At 32.8% G+C, this 14,874-nt stretch overlaps 1 protein-coding gene across 1 annotated transcript in view; it reads right to left on the bottom strand.

Annotated features, from left to right (window-relative positions):
* The window catches only part of LOC141402578 (uncharacterized), a 33,708-nt gene that overhangs the window by 17,062 nt on the left and 1,772 nt on the right, over window positions 1-14,874 (bottom strand). The window lies entirely within an intron of this gene.

Raw genomic sequence — 14,874 nt, 5'->3', positions numbered from 1 at the left:
GCTACATTCGCAATTTATGGAAAATACCTCTTCACAAGTCCGGAAGTCTAACAAATGTCTCGAACTATAGAGGAATTGCAAAATTAAGTTCTATTCCAAAATTGTTTGAACAATTAATTACGGCTGTTATTTCACACAAAATTCAACCCATGCTAAGTCAATACCAGCATGGTTTTCGCTGGGTATTTCAACCGTTACTAATCTGGTACAATTTACATCAACTGTAATAAAAGGATTCCGTAATGGTAGTCAGACTGACACAATCTATACAGATTTTAGCAAAGCTTTTGATAGGGTCAACCATAAGCTTTTGCTATATAAACTAGATTATATTGGCTTTAATGCAAATTTAGTCAAGTGGATAGCATCTTATTTACAAAATAGATCTCAAGTAGTTTTGTTTGATGGATGTCTATCAAGATCGATAAATCTTCCGTCGGGTGTTTCGCAAGGAAGTCACCTTGGACCGGTGCTCTTTCTTTTGTTCATAAATGATTTGCGGAACTCAATTGTACATTCCAAAGTTTTAATGTATGTCAAGTTATTTATCACTCATAATTCTGAAAAGCAAGCTGGTTTACTCCAAAATGATTTAAATAGCCTTTTCCAATGGTGCAACTTGAATTGTATGGATTTAAACTTAAACAAATTTAACATATGTGTTTCTCCAGATCTTCTTCATTGATAAGGCAATACACTATTAATGGTTATGCTTTATCTATGTACATTAGAATCATTTGTTGATCTCTGTGTGTAATATCTATGGTAAATAGGGTCCATGGAGTCTTAGGATTTATTAAACGATGGACCAAAAAACTATCTGACCTGTATAGAAAGCAACTATTTATATGTCTCTTGTTAGACCTATTTTAGAATATGCTTCCATGATATGGGATCCCTATTATATTGCATATCTGATAAAATCGAATCCGTGCAGAAACAATTTCTTCTTTTTGCGCTGAGGGGTCTTCATTGGGTTGTGTTGAGAGGTCTTCGCGTTGTCAGTCGTCTCTGCGACAAAACTTAAAATTTGTATTACGTAAAGCGATAGAAAATAATCGCCGATAAGAAGTTATCGGGGATATAGCGGAGCGTTTTTTATATTGATTTTAATAAGGAAAAATATCAGAACTAATTGTAAACAAAAGGAATATTTTTCTTAAAATTAGAGGACATAGCATCTATATGAAGACATGTAAGAGGAAAATCGAATCCTTTAGAACTGCATCAGGATTGTGAGTAGATGTTTTGTTTCCAACAATCACCAAAATATTTATAATTTAGGTTTAAATGCTATTTTCGGCTTCCAAAAGACGCTGTTCTTTATGAGTAGAGGCATTAAAAATGACTTTAAAAGAAGCCGTAGGTCAACAGCCATGCAGCCATTCCTTAAAGTGTGTGCTGCCCGAAAATGAACTTTTTGGCGACAGAAATTGATTGCGTCGGGCGATTTTTGCCATACGTAATGTAAAAATTGCATCTGGCAACGTGACACGACTCGTGTCGCAATACGGAATCGACCCATTAATTCGATTGCCTACATTAAAAAGTAGACGCATTATCATGGTACAATAATTAACAGGTAGAAGCAAGTGTTGTTGTACAACAATCGACACAACTATGTGTTTGTATAAGTAATAAGTAATACTAGTGTCAATGGTATTTGTAAAGCGGCCCATATACTATCAAATTGGTTTGTCCAGCCGTGCTTGATAAGTAGACATCGGATTTTAGCATGTTTTTTTTATTTCTTATCCGATTGGACTCAAATTTTGGATCTAGGCGTTTTTTGATATTTGGGGTCATATCCAAAACATGCAAAAAATATGCTAAATATGCAAGTGATTTTTTTTTTTTTTTTTTGACGAAAATCGTCAATTAAATTTGGAAAATCATTAAAAAAGCGTTTTAAATTAAGATTTTTTTTCGTTTAACATAGTTTTTTGCAGATTATTATAATATTGAGACTCTCCAGATATTCCGCCACAGCAATAAATCTGGACTAATAAGACTTAAATGCAAAATATGCAAAAAATATGCTAAATATATCATTAAAAAAGCGTTCTAAATTAAGTTTTTTGTCGTTTAACATAGTTTTTTTGCTGATTATTATAATATTGAGACTCTCCAGATATTCCACCACAGCAATAAATCTGGACTAATAAGACTTAAATCAGTTTTCACAAGGTGAGAAAATGTCAAATAACCCAGCATTCTTAATACAACATAAATTGCTTCCTATACAAATGTAGATAATGGAAAAATGTCAAAAACTCTATCAGAAATGTCAAATCAACGTGTCCAAATATGGTGATAGTTTCTAATCGGCCAAAATTGTCTAGCAGAAAAACAGCTAGAGTTAGTCATCCCAATTTTTGTTAAGATAAAAGCGCAATTTTTTCTAGTTTTTGGAAAAAGGGTTCGTTTTTTAGCGCGAAATGGGAAAAGTAATAGGGCACCATTTACGATTCCAGGTTCTGGAATATAACTATAATTAGAAGTATACGTTTTGAATATTCACATATTAGATTTGAATATGTTTTATAGTGTTTAGTCCTTTATTCAGTATATACAGACATAAATTGGCAATTTTTGTTCTTTTGTGGTCAAAAAGCTTCTTTGGAAAAATGCTCTAACTGCCGCTTTATAATGATATGGTTTTAGTTTAATGCACTAAAAATACATAATTTCGTAATATCGATCTATATTGTACGCATACTCGTACAAACGCTTAATGCAGAATTGGGAAATGTTCACTCCTCGACGAAAAGTAATGATTACTGTTATACCCATCCACGATGAATAACACTGTGAACAAAAATTTTTGGCAGAGATAATTCCTTTTGGAGATGAATGCTCTTGGTGAGTATATTAAGAATCCCAAAGGATAGATCCGCCGTCAGTCGAACTTCCGCGTTATGGAGTGATGAAGTTTTTGCTGGAGACCCTGTAAGGCATAAGGAATTAGCGTTCTATCTTTGTTCACTGTTGTTTTAGGTTATTTTTGAGATGACATGTCTTCAGTCAAATTGAATGAGGATTATTTTTGTAGAGCCCATCGACCTTCTAACTCGCTTCCTTCAATGTCCTTTTCGTCCTTTATTTTAAGAGCCGCTATAAAAGTACCACAAGATGACGTTTTTCAGCTTCGATATGTTCTCAAAAATTTCGCTAGAAAAGTTTTAGGTACGGCTCTCATTGACAGCATTTACCCTGTTTTTGTTCAGAAAAAGACTATATTTGGTTTTTTGTATATTCGTTACAAAACATACAACACACGGTTTTTTTTAGCAAACAGGGGTAAATGTCAAAAATTACTATGAAAACGCGACATTTTTGCAGAACATTTCGAAGCTGAAAAACGTCATCTTGAGGTACTTTTATAGCGGCTCTTAAAATAAAGGAAGCTAAATGTGTAGTGGTAAAATAAGTCAAAAACCTTGGAATTATCTTTAACATGGCAAAACCACTCACATATTTCTGCTAGAAAAGCATTTGGAATGCTAAAAAATATAGTTCATTCATTCCTGCTACAGGAAAACAATTTTGATAACACAGTGGAAAAGTCATAACACTTTTGTAATTTATACCTGTCCGTGTACTCGATAATTTGTACAGTTCGTCGGTGTCATGCTTAAGTGTTCCATACGCCATTTTTGACTTTTTGAGATACACAGGGGTTTTAAGGTATGCTCTTTCTGAATTCCTAGTCGGCTTTCTCCTATCTGCTCTATTTTACGAGATTTCCACACCTCGACGGGAAAGCATAAACTTTTTTTAGTTATGAAATTAATATTTTTTTTTTAAAAAAATTCTTTTTTTAAAAAAAAAAAAATCTCTATAACTTTTATATTCCAATACAAATTCCTCTAAATTTTTGCAATTATGTTATATATACTATTATTAATATTTGAAGTCAAAAATATAAATATTTTCTTTAGTCAGCTCCACGCAGTTGTGACGCAAAACATTAAAATGCGATTATCTCAAAACAGGCAAATGGCGTATGGAACACTTAAGCATGACACCGACGAGTTGACAGTTGTTTAATGGAGAAGTTGGGGAAAAATTTGTTTCAGCAACATCTATATACACTCCACGTCAGTAGAATAGAACACCTACATTTTTGTTAATGTTAGCTTATTTATCCCAAAACGAATGAATCTGCGTTTTCAATCTTGTGGCGATGTAAAGTCGATAATGTTCCATATCAAACACAGAAAAAATTATTTTTCTAGTACTTCGTGAAATGATTTTCTGATCATTTTTCCGATAGTACTATGAAAAATATGCATTTATTTTTGGTCATCAGGATAGAACAGTCACTTTATTTTCGCGAATTTTTGAGATATTAATGCCGAATTTTCTTTCAGTCGATAAAGCAAGGCTTTCTAATCATTTTTCACCAAAAAAAACCTATAAATTATTTCGCGGACACCGAAATAACAGCGTTAAAGGGTTTAAATTGACAGATATTGGAAACATCTCGGAATATCAATAGGAGTCGCGCAATTATGTCATATTTCTTCACAATAAGATAGAATATGACACAGACAACCTCGACGGATACAATCGAGTGCTTCGGATGCTGATAAGATGGAATATTTTCAAAATATTTATGAAAAAGGTCAAAATTTCTTAAAAAAACAAGATGATTTGTTCAATAAAATGATTTTTCCGCGAACATGTCTGCCATTTAATGGTTTGGAAATATGCCCCAGATTTAGAGGAAAATAATCTGATATGAAAATATCCGCTATTTAATACACTGAGGGAAATTTTAGCACATTTTTCAAATTGAACACACCTTTTGGATTTTGAATTTTATATGTGTTCTTATTTCGGTGTCCGCGGCTGTTCTTAACAGTGTTATGCTCCAATATAAATGGACCAGTTTATTCTCTCCATACCGGATTTTACGAATTAGTAGTTTTTTTAACTGAAATCGCAAATGTAAAAGCCCCGTTTTCGCGGGAAAACACAGTCATGGAAATTGAGGTTTTAGGTTTCGTATTTTTTTTTATAAGATACTAAAATTTCCCTCAGTGTATTAAAATAACGGTTGTTTTCGTATCAGATTATCTTCCTTCAAATCTGGAGCATATTTCCAAACCTTTGCACGGCGGACTTGTTCGCAGAAAATCCATTTTATTGAACAAATCATCATGGTTTTTTAAGAAATTTTGACCTTTTTCATAAATATTTTGAAAATATTCCATCTTATCAGCATCCGAAGCACTCGATTGTATCCGTCGAGGTTGTCTGTGTCATATTCTATCTTATTGTGAAGAAATATGACATAATTGCGCGACTCCTATTGATATTCCGAGATGTTTCCAATATCTGTCAATTTAAACCCTTTAACGCTGTTATTTCGGTGTCCGCGGAATAATTTATAGGTTTTTTTTTGGTGAAAATGATTAGAAAGCCTTGCTTTATCGACTGAAAGAAAATTCGGCTTTAATATCTCAAAAATTCGCGAAAATAAAGTGACTGTTCTATCCTGATGACCAAAAATAAATGCCTATTTTTCATAGTACTATCGGAAAAATGATCAGAAAATCATTTCGCGAAGAACTAGAAACATAATTTTTTCTGTGTTTGATATGGAACATTATCGACTTTACATCCCCAAAAGATTGAAAACGCAGATTCATTCGTTTTGAGATAAATAAGCTAACATTAACAAAAATGTAGGTGTTCTATTCTACTGACGTGGAGTGTATATAAAAATGGTGTAAAAAATGTATAGTAATTCATAAAATGAGAACGGCTAGGCCGATTTCTGTAAAATTTTTTGTCAGTTATTCGTATTTTCGAGGAGAAGGTCTTTACGGAAGAAAATTTTGGAAAATCTCTTTGGAAAAGTCGGAAAATTGGAAACATCGAAAATTGAGTTTTTGTATGAAATTTTATTCCTTAATAGCGGGACGAAGTTCGCCGGGTCCGCTAGTTTAGTAAAAATTATCGAGTACACGGACAAAACCTTTTATGACACATTAGTCTTGTTGTATAGCAATATTCGCCGCAATATTGTCATTAAAGTTGCCAGGTGCACTATACACCTAAAAGGTAAAGATTTCAAGAAATCTTAATTTACAAAACGATGAAATTCCACATCTGTCTCTTGTTTTGCTTACATCCTGATGTAAACTTTAAAAATGTGATATTTCTAGCTCTACTTTCACTATCTGATTAGCCTTTTCTGGAACAAACGGGCAATGCCAATAAAAATGTCCGCGTTGTCGAGTGGAAAAATATGACTATTTTTTACACGTAGAGCACTTTCATTTAAGTGTTCGGTATTAGCAATTCATAATCATAGAAAATAATTTATTTTCTTTACAAATCGTTAATCCGGACAAATTGATAATTCGAACACCGCCGAAACTTGTGGTGTAGGGATTATCGCGAATATACTCTATATATGGGAGCAATATTCAAATCTGAATCGATTCTTACCAAAATAAATAGGGATCGCCCTAGGGCCAAAAAATCTACAATTTTTATGCGAATTGGTCTATAAATGTGACCTGTACTTTGTTTTCAAAAAAACATGGCCAGATGGATAAGTGCGAATCTATGCAGATCATCAGAAGGAACTGTGGGTCTATTTCGTTTCATTTTGCATGTTGAAAACTCATTCTCTAAGACATAATACCCTTAGGGTATTAAAATATTGCTATCCGTGCAATCATGAATAAAAATTCCGTGAAGAATTTGTTTCCTTCCCCCAATTTCACAATTTTTGTCGATTCGACTAGAATACACCATAATGAAGCGAATCTAGTAGTTTTCAACTTTTAACAAATATTGATTTTAAAAGAATTTTACTTTTTAAAATTATTTTCCGTGCGGGAAATATCCATGATAGTCCTGTATATGTTTTTTTTATAAGTTTTTAGTAAAATATGAAAGATTTTATGTAATATTCAATATTTTCTTAGTCTTAATTTCTAGCTCATTTGTTATTCTTTCAGACAATTTTGGCCGAGCAGAAACTATCAACATATTTGGATACGTACATTTTGACATTTCTGATTGAGTTTTTGAACAAATTTAGCTGTGTTCCTTTACTTACCATTTTTAGAACTGATTTTTCGACTTTTGTTTGACGATTATTTCACAATGAAGAAGAAAATGGACGAAACACAGAAGAAAAATTAAAAACTGTGAATTAAAAGACGAAAAAAAAGTTTCTTTTCGACATTGCTGCCAGATCTACCATTTTCCGTTCCATTACTTTTCTGGTAAAAATGTTCATGAGAGAGCAAGTTTGAGCAATTTTGACACTTTTCTCTTTTACCACTCTTACCATTAAAAAAGTAAAGGAACAAAGCTTTTGTATTAGAAAGCAACTTATGTTGTAATAAGAAGGCTGGGTTATAGGAAATTTTCTAAGACTTTTAGTCTAGATTTATTGCTGTGGCGGAATAAAAACACTGTGCTACAAAAGTGGACAACATTTTTTTGCATGGGTTCTGATCAGGGTTTAAAAGCCAGCATCTAAAAACATTAGCATTAGTTGTACACTTCAACTGCTACACAATATTTACACACACGGCTAAATAAGCAACCGAACGCATATTTATTTTTGTACATTTTTGCTTATTTTGTTTTTTACGGCTAATCTTTTTTTCGTTAGGCATAATCGACAACCACGCTACATATTTAGCAGTCGGCTGACCATTCGTCGCAGCGAATTAGCCACAGAGTGTGTTTTTTGTGATTAGAGTTGCCAACGCAGTAATAAAAAAGATGTCATTTAATGTCATAATGCTCCCATCATATCGACACCTCCAAATAATAGTATGCTAAGTCTAAAAAGTGAGTTTTGCAGGAGAAGCTACCAAAGTTTGGAAATTTTTTTGAACTTCAGTACTATGCTAAGTCAATATTTGTTTATAACTTCTTTTCGGATTGACCGATCATTACCAAAATTAGACAGAATTTAAGTTAAAGGACGTTCGACACCTCCAAATAATAGTTTGCTAATTCTGAAAAGCGAGTTTTGCAGGACAAGCTCTTAAAGTTTGGAAATTTCTTTGACCTTCAGTACTATGCTAAGGAAATATTTGTTTATAACTTCTGTTCGGATTGTCCGATCATTACCAAAATTTGACAGAATTTAAGTAAAAAGACGTTAAATATAAAAATGTAAAGAACTTGAGAACATGCTAAGTCGACTTAGCATACTATTGTTTGGAGGCGTCGATATGGTAGAACCTAAAGAATACTAATTATTATTCTTTAAAAATAAAAAAATATATTTTGGACGGCTTCACCAAAAATTCACATGTCCTTTGAACGAAAAAGTGGAATTAATTATATCTCAAAAACAATTGTTTGCTGAAAACATGGCTAAGCCGTTGAAACTTTGTTGCTTATTCTCTTTTCTGATATGTGTTGATCATGTGTGCTGCAAAATATGAGTATGCGTCTCTGATGCTTTTTTATTACAGCAACAATATCGAATAGCATCAGCATCCCTAGCAATATTTTTGTGAAATTTGTTGCTACATGTTGCCGTTGTTCATTGTTGCTAAACATATTTCGAAGAAATTTTAGCAGGCAAAGCTGCAAATATTCGGTGCTTTTGCTAATATGGCGTTAGCATTTTAAACCCTGGTTCTGATGCATAAATTCGGTATTGTGGGAGACCGTGGAAGACGAAAATACCTTTGGTTTCTTTGGGTCACTTCGTTCTTTGATTTTATAACGGAAAATGTAGTGAAAAAACGGGGTCTCTTGGATTTTCAACTTAAAATGAACATAACTTCTATTTTCCACAACGGATATTTACAGCTTACTTTTTATTTAAAAGGTAAAAATCATGTCTTTCGAACAAGCCATCATCGAAAATCGGGTAACAAATGGTTAAGTTATAGTGATTTAAGTGTGACAAAAACGCAGAAGGAAATTTAGTTAGCTTTACAAAATGGGGAAAACCAATGAAATCGGTTGAAAAATGCATGAGTTATGCCATCTTTAGTGCTTTAACTTTTTGGTTTTTCCTTTGTACAAGATTGGTACCTTGTGCGTAATTATGAAGTAGACAAATTCAAATTACAATCATACGCCCAAAGGTACCAACTTTTATAAAGGAAACCCCAAAAAATTAAAACACAAAAAATGCCATAACTCACGCATCAACCGATTGCATTGGTTTTTCCCATTTTATAAAGCTAACTAAATTTCCTTCTTGATAAAAGTAAAAAATTACGCAGTTTGGTGGCTCCTACGCAGCCTAGAGCACGAGGAAAAGCATTTTCCTGTTTTTAATGCGTTTTTGTCACACTTAAACTTAACCATTTGTTTCCCGATTTTTAAAAATTATGGCTTTTTCGAAAGCCATGATCTTCGCCTTTTAAATAAAAAATAAGCTGCAAATTTCCTTTGTGGAAAAAGATGTTATGTCTGTTATATGTTGGAAATTCAAGAAACCCCGTTTTTCACTACATTTAATGTTATAAAATCAAAAAACGAAGTGACCCAGAGAAACCAAAGGTATTTTCATCTTCGATGGTCTCCCACAATACCGAATTTATGCATCAGAACCCCTGCAAATTTCACTGTAGCACAGTGTAATTAATAACATAATAATCTGCTAAGAAATCGACGTTTAACGGCAATAAACTTAATTTAGAACACTTTTTGATGACTTTCCAAATTTAATTTGATGATTTTTGTCAAAAAAAAATTACTTGCATATTTTGCATATTTTGTGCATATGCAAAATATGCAAATATGCAAAAAATTAAAAATATGAGCATGTCATTGCATTCAGTTTTCTTCAAAACGAATTTTGGTCCATTCGTATCTTTATTAATAAAAAATATGCAAATATGGAAAATCCGATGTCTATTGATAAGTGTCAATCAACCTTCAATCTGCAACCGAAAACTTCAAATTTTCCTCTAAAACTGAATGAACTTAAAATTTCTTTTATTTCTTCATAAACACAATGTTTTGTTTTTTCCGACCACCCTTCTCCGAACTTCGGAACAACCTCCTCTGAACCTCCGACCACCCTCCTCCGAACCAAAAACCTCCTTTGAACCTACGACCACACTCCTCCGAACTTCGGAACAACCTCCGACGAACCTCCTCCGAACTTCGGAACAACCTCCGACGAACCTCCTCCGAACTTCGAAACAACCTCTTTCGAAACTCTGAACAACCACCGACTTACCTCTTCAGAACCTACTCCTTCCCCTCGGAACCTCCGAATAACCCCCTCTGAACCTCCGAGCAACCAACCACCACCTCTGAACCATTTCTACCTTCAACAACACCAAAACCTGTTCGCTACTAGTAGTAGTAATTTTATATCTAATAACTCGGATAACTCGAATAATATTCTCATTCTGAGTAAATAATGAATAAATACGGATAATGTTCAAATTAAAAAAAACGGACTTGTTTCATTCAAACCTCTTTTAGTGAATTAGATGATTACCGAGTTGTGGCGAGTAGGGATAGGTAAGTCGACTTTCGGTTAATCGATTAATCGATTTTTTGCAGTCAAAAATCTAAAAATCGTAGTCGACTTTTGTCTGGAAGGAAAATCGCATAATCGATTATCTTGTGATCGATTTTCGAGTTTGACCATAGATTGTGGACTTGGCGGTTTTACACTTTTGGCGGTTTTACAGTTTCAAAGGAAAACTCGAAAATCGACGAATAGTCCATTTTCTGCGGTTATGAAAAAGTCGAAAGTCGAGTTTTAAGACAACTGAAATAATCGCAAGACCGAAAAATCGCATTTTTAGATTTAGACCATAATCGAATAGTCGAAAAATCGATTATTGCTTTCCATTACCTATCCCTAGTGGCGAGTATGAATGGTGGTGAGTACGAATATTACATGCTATTCTCTCTTTGTTGTACTCACTCACTGCTACTCGCTGCTAGTGAATTGAATGAATAAGGGCTGCTTTTATGTGTGAGTGTTTCATGAGTGGATTTTTTCGCATTCATGCAGATAGGTGTGTACGATAACTTTTCCCGCAATAATTACTCAGTCAGTTCCAGCAACCTCTCTCAGTGAATTTTACTCTCTCAAGCAAGAAAAATTGCAGCATGTTATCGAACAGCATTTTGCAAAAACTTGTAAGAAAGTCAGCTGTTTCCGAAAATGTATGAAATTTGTTTTTGTTTCCTTTGATATTTTAAACCAAAGGAAACAAAAACATAAATTTTAAAATTGCAGTTTACTTATTTAATGCTTTAATCATATCCACAACGCTTTAGAATCTGAAAAAATGTGCAATTTGAAATTTTCTTGGTCGAGTTGTTTAAATTGAACAGGTGATTAAAAGTCAGCTGATCAGACTTGCAAATTTTTGCGGGACAAATTTTCCCAGCAAAAATTTGCAAGTTCTCAGTCACAAAACTCTCCTAATATATCTCCAAACTCGCTCTCTTTTGCTGGATAATTTTGTTATCGAACAGCATTCAGTAAAAATTTGTACGAATTTGTACAAATTTTTGGGTTATCGTACAGACCTGATGTTTAGTGTCAATAAATTATTTGAATTCCAAAACTAATTTTTCTTGGATTTTATTACATAAATTTAAAAAACATAAATGAAATTTCGATTTATATGCAATTCTAATGTTTCCAATCCATTCGTCTAATGCCATGTTCATACCAGCATTTGAATAATGTCGTTCGTTCTCATAATTACGTACACGAATTAACCCGTTTATACGACATGGTACACAATTCATAGCAACATGATTCATATTTTCATAGTTTTTGTTTACTGATTTTAAAGAAAGTTTCAGCCAAAAGACGAGTAAAGTTAATTGATATGAACTGAAAAAATATTTGTCCTTCTTTCAGATATCTATTTAATATTAAATTATATTAGTTTCATTTATGTTTTCTATTTTTTCTCACAATTTTGGTGTTTTCAGTATATTTTCAAATTTTTCTATTTTAAAAATTAACGAGAGAGAGAGAGACCTGCCAAAATAACTTTTTGGTATACAGACTTTCCGGCAGGCATTTGATTTTTGTTTCTAAATTTGTACACGAATTTGAAACGATGGACAGGAAATGCAATGAAAGAGAAGATAAATTTGCTATGATTTGAATATATACTAGTCGTTAAACCGTTTACTTTTCATTCATATTTTGCAGTTTTTCTAAAAATGTTTGGGTTTTTAATAAATTTTGTATTTTCCCTGTCATAATTCATTTATTTCGATAAATTCTCTCATTTGTTAGAGATGGAACATATTTTATCGTCGTTCTGAGAGTAATTTAAATTGAACAATGTACACAAACCGTTGTTCGTTCTCAATATTTTGTATGGGAAATGAAGTAATGGTAACATAATGTGTCAATTGCATTGAATTGATGTTGAAATTTTGACATCTTATATTACCAACAATTGCCGATGCGGCTACCTGTGTATTTGTACCATGCCACCTGTGGATAGCATGGTACAATTACACAGGTAGCCGCATCGGCAATTGTTGGCAACATAAGATGTCAAAATTTGACATAAATACAAAGCAATTGACACATTATGTTACCATCAGCTGGCGTGATAATGCTACCTGTATTATTGTACCATGGTGGATAGCTTATGTTTAGACAAACGACAGAGGAAAACACTTTTCTGTATAAACATATTGGTTTGTGTGTCCACAAAAGCTCGCAAGTTAAGTCGTTCTGACTCGAAGGAGGTTTCATATCATTAATATGTCGATGGTCAGACTAGCACGATTTCAACATGGCGACGTCAAGTTTATAGGCGAGGGGTATGAAGTAGTAAAACCCATGTACATGGTTTTCTGTGTTTGTTGTGTTGCCTCTTCTTGTTGTTCGTTGCAAGATTTTTTCTTCCATTTTCTTTCATTTTTATTTTCTCAAGCAAACGTTAAGAACAAAGCAAGCATAAAAAGATTTAATAAAAACATTAAATTAATGAAATAGTGAAAATTTAACTATGTATTAATATTAATTTAATTATAAATGTTAATTATTTTGTGCTGTTTTTAGTTTATTTATGTTTGTTTTGTTTTTATTGGTATGAGAAACACAACAAACGCGAATGGTAAAATAAAGAGGACACGAAAAAATCTGAAATTTCACGTTAACGTGTGTGGACACTAACGAAACTTGAAAAGAAATTTTAACGAAATTGGTTTCAAGAAACCTTGCTAGTCTGACCATCGACTATGAGAGAAGTCTTTCTGTTTTACCATCGAAGATATTCATTGGAAATAGTTTTTAATTAGAAATATGAATACAAAATGTCGTAGATACTATCCAATGCAAATTTATATAAGGTATATGCATGAAAATTAATTGTCAAAGAAAATATTGAATAATAGGGTCGTTCCAATTTTTTTTTCAGGAAAACATAAATACATTTGGAAAATCCTCTAAAATAGAACAAATTTGAATCAACATATAAATATAACGCATTCAGAACTCTCTTAGGTAATTTTTATTACACGTTTAGGATGAAAAGAAGTATTTTATGGTAGCAAATTTCGAAGTTTTAAATTTCATGAGTAGAACCTATTACATTTTGAAAACTAAATTTAGAAAAAAGTAAGAATACAGCTGATTGTCACTTCACCGTACGAATTATTCAAAGGGCGAATGTGTGCTGATATTAGTTCTTTACTGTAACGTAGATTTTGGCATGAATTTGGAAGTTATCAGCCCAATCATGAATATCAACTCCCCGTGAGTTTTCTCACCTTCCCCCTTAAATTGAAACGGCAGAAAGACAAAACTCACGGTGAGTTGATATTCATGATTACCCTGTATATAAAATAACATAATTTTATTTTTAAATGAGTAGTATATGTATCCCTTACGTTTAACTAACTGGCTAATTAAGTAGATTCTGCAGCTGGTTTTCGATTGTGTGTACGCGATTCCTACGAAAAGGGGGTTACCCCCTCAATAGGCAGGGATGGGAAAGTGAGGCGTGGGAACGTTCGAAGAAAAAATAAATAAATAAAAAGACATATAAAGGCCACAAAAATTGGAGTAGCTACGATGTAATGAAGAACTTTCTAAAAAACGCAAGAGCTAACCGTAATCAAATTAATTAGATCCCCAATTTATAGCTTTAACAACTTTTTTCCATGCGCGATAATTGATTATCATTTACATACATACCACATCATATAAGCTTCGTTCCCGTACTTTTTAATAGTAAAACTCGTAAAAGAGAGAACTGCAAAAAATTTGTTCTTACACACAAGTTTTTTGAAATAGTTCGGGAACGGAAAAATGGAAAATACGTCAAAACAACTGGAACAAATGTCAAAGTCGGCGTATCAGCCAATCAGACGCCGGCAACCATGTTACTATTTTTTTACTCGCCCAAATTTGATTTGTCGTGTAAAAAGTTTTTAAAGAGAGCGTCATTCAGAGCCATTTTTGTTTAAAGAGAAGTGAACATTTTACAACTTTTTTGTGTACGGGAACGCTTTTTCGAGTAAAATGTGTAAAAGTCGTAAAAATTGTAAAAACTTTTTAGTTCTGGAACACAGCTATATCTGTTAATTATTATCAACATTAAAATTTGTATATTGTATTATTAAAGCTCTGTTCCAAACTAAAAAGTTTTTACAATTTTACCACTTTTACACATTTTGCGTTCCCGTACACAAAATTTATATGAAAATCGTTTACGACTTTTACAACTTTTACGACTTTTACCACTTTATAAAGTACGGGAACAGGCCATAATTTGTATTCAATTTACAAGTTGCTTTAACGTTGGAGTAGCTGCGATGTAATGAAGAATTTTTTCTAGCTTTAACGAGTTTTTATCACTGCGCGAAAACTTATTATCATTTGCATACCACATCCTACATCTCTTAAAGATCATTTCA

The sequence above is a fragment of the Musca autumnalis genome, unplaced genomic scaffold (assembly GCF_047663935.1).
Source record: "Musca autumnalis isolate F117 unplaced genomic scaffold, ASM4766393v1 scaffold_4, whole genome shotgun sequence".
NCBI lineage: Eukaryota > Metazoa > Arthropoda > Insecta > Diptera > Muscidae > Musca > Musca autumnalis.
The sequence above is the reverse complement of the archived record's forward strand: the minus strand, read 5'-3'. Positions and strand labels throughout refer to the sequence as shown.